Below are 3,045 nucleotides of genomic sequence, written 5' to 3' on the forward strand. Positions count from 1 at the left end.
CTCTCCTCTCCTCTCCTCTCCTCTCCTCTCCTCTCCTCTCCTCTCCTCTCCTCTCCTCTCCTCTCCTCTCCTCTCCTCTCCTCTCCTCTCCTCTCCTCTCCTCTCCTCTCCTCTCCTCTCCTCTCCTCTCCTCTCCTCTCCCCTCCTCTCCCCTACATGGTTGCGCCCCTAGAGATGATTGACCCTCCCGTCTCCTCCTCTTCTGTATTCGGTCCAGACTCTGGAGTGTCGTCTGAAGGTGTCGTTACCAGAGGACCTGGGAGAGGCCTTGTCCAACGGGACCGTCCTGTGTCAGCTGGTCAACCAGATACGACCGCGATCCGTGCAAATCATCCACATCCCCTCCCCCGCTGTGGTCAGTACTAGTGTTGTAGTACTCGAGTCCGGTCTCGGTCTCGTCCATCATTTGACTCGGTCTTGACCCATTTTGACCTGAGATCAGATTCTAAAAATGTCTTCTACATCCTGACAGTTTTCTGAAAAAGCCATGTTTCTATGTCAGTGGTTCTTCGATTTTTCAAAAATAGCAGACCTACAAGCTCGTAGCGAGCTTGTAGATCTGCTATTTTTCAATAGCTAAAGCATAACATAATGCTAACACCAAAAGGGGTTCCCGCGTCACTACAATTCAATGAAATAAATGTATTATACCCATATTGTGCACTGCGGTCGCTTGCAACTTGACTTGCAACTGACTTGCATGGCAAATCATTGGTGTGTTTTGTTTGGGCCTTAGTCTCATGTGTTCATTTATTTTGCTGTCCCCCCCACCCTACCCCACAGCCAAAATTGAGCTCGGCCAAGTGCAGACTAAACGTGGAGAACTTCATCTCCGCCTGTCGCAGGCTGGGCGTCCCCGAGGTGAGTTCACTCCTGCCTCGTCAGCGCCCCCTTTTTTGCTTTTGTCTCGAGCTTTACAAAACAATCGCCAATTCAGCCAGTGTTTTGACCACTTTTAGCGCCGATACATAGATGGCAAAAATGAGCAGATCTACAAGCTTCACATTGCAACATGAGCTTATAGTTCCACTTGAGTGTTTGCTGTTTTTGAAATAAAAGATACCAAAAGCAAGATTAATAATAATCAATTTCCCAGGCTAAAGTGGTTAAAAACGAGTTCACGTGTCAAATGTCTTTTTTCTTTGTGCTTCATGAATATTCATGTCCGTTTTGCTCCGCAACTATGTTTTATCGCACTGGTTCCCAAACTCTTCAGCTCGAGACCCTAAGGAGAAATTTGACGTTTGCCCCCCGGGACCCAAACTAGTAAAAACAGCAGATCTACAAGCTCACAGCGTGGCGCTTTGCAGCGCGTTGTGAGCTATTTTCACTACTTCTTAAACATTCTAAGTTATGGAATTCCTTAGATTTTCATGAAATTACAAAAAAGAAAATACATTGAATTTTGATATAATATTATTCATGGGAACGTTTATTGAAAAAAGGTTTTGGAAATAACAATTGAAACAAAAACGCATAGGAAACAAAAAATAAAAGGGACCTCCATAGCAATGTGTCGGTGACCCGCCCGAGCACCCCTCCCTCCCCGCTGTTTGGGAACCAGTGTGTTTTTGTCATCGTGTGTCTAAATCTGCTCTGTTTTCTCCTTGTTGCTCCTCCTCCTCCCTGTACCTACGTTTGTATCTCCCTCCTCCCCCCCGCCTCCTCCATGCCTCCCTGCTCCTTCTCCTGCTCCCCCCGCCCCTCCCCGCCCTGCCCCCCTCCCTGCTCCCTCCCTGCCTACCTACCCCCTGCCTCAGACGGAGGTGTGTGCGTGCTCCGACGTCTTCCTGTGCAAGACGTCCGCCGTGCAGCGCTGTGTGTCCGCCCTGCTGGAGGCGGTCTCTGCTGCCCCCAAGAGGCTGGAGGAGGAGGAGGAGGAGGAGACCTCCCCCCCCCTCCGCCGCGGCGCCTCCCAGCACTCCTCGCCGCCTTCTCCTTCCTCCTTCTCGTCTTCTTCTTCTCCGCTGCTATCCACAGACTTCCTGCTCGTCTACGTGGCGGCCATGACACTGCTCTACGTGCTCTACTGTTACGTCCTCGGATAGAGGAGACTCCAACCCCCCCGTTCGTTACCTCCTCGGATAGTGGAGACCCCCCCCTCGCTCTCTCTCTCTTTCTCTCTCTCCGTCCCGCACGAAACGTAAAGACGACGGCGTGATGTCGTCGCCACGATCAAAATACCACTTTTGTGTCGTCGCGTGAACGATTTGAACCCCCGGCGTCCCTATTCTCGGGAGAACGTCTGCCAAAAAATAGCCGGTCTACAAGCTCGCAGCGCGTTGCGACGCGCTGCGAGCTTGAAATAAGAGAGAACCAAATGCGCTCTTTTTACAGGTCCGTTTTATCAAGTATAAAAGGGTTTAAGTGGAGCTGAATTCGCGGCACAATAAAAGCTTAATTCATCCTAGCGTATGACGGAGGACAATTAAAAATTCCACGATACGATTATCGCAAGCGGGTTTTTTTTTAACGACATACACTAATAATAGCGATCATCGACCCGTCCCTAGCCAAAGCAGGCGTTTAGCCACGGCCTATCGCGCGCGGCTTCCTCATCGGAAGAGGAATGTGAGACACAAAGCCTTACTGCTCCCCCTACTGGCCACCGGGGACACTGCTGCTGCTGCTCACAACGCGTGCGTGTGCGCCGCAGACGAGGTACTCTCGTTGTTGTGCATAATGTCTGTGACGACCCGGAGATCAAATAGCATTGCAACACTTAATGCACACACGCACACACGCACGCACACACACACACACACACACACACGCACACACTCACACACACACACACACACACACGCACGCACTCACGCGACACAGCTGCAAACCCCACCAGAGCCATGTGAAACCCCATTTACACTTCTTCGTAGGACGGTGACACACGCCCCCCAAAATAGCTGATCTATAAACTCACCGATGGACTGTTTTAACCGTTTTCCACCCACCAAATGGCACATATAAGCTACTGCATTTTTCCCTCCTGGGGGGGGGGGGTTTGTGGGGGTGTTGTGTTATTGTTAAACATCCACATTAACAAGA

The 3,045-nt window shown here is 50.6% G+C and overlaps 1 pseudogene across 1 annotated transcript in view; it reads left to right on the forward strand.

The window, feature by feature from the left end:
• The window catches only part of LOC306914391 (leucine-rich repeat and calponin homology domain-containing protein 4-like), an 18,638-nt pseudogene extending 15,824 nt beyond the window's left edge, over nt 1-2,814 (forward strand). Inside the window, exons 8-10 of the transcript in view lie at nt 218-355; nt 784-861; nt 1,761-2,814. The product of the transcript in view is annotated as a leucine-rich repeat and calponin homology domain-containing protein 4-like (transcript). The remainder of the gene's footprint in view (nt 1-217; nt 356-783; nt 862-1,760) is intronic.
• Nucleotides 2,815-3,045: the final 231 nt, after the last annotated feature.

This window comes from Electrona antarctica (assembly GCF_951216825.1).
Source record: "Electrona antarctica genome assembly, chromosome: 21".
In the NCBI taxonomy this organism is placed as follows: Eukaryota; Metazoa; Chordata; class Actinopteri; order Myctophiformes; family Myctophidae; genus Electrona; species Electrona antarctica.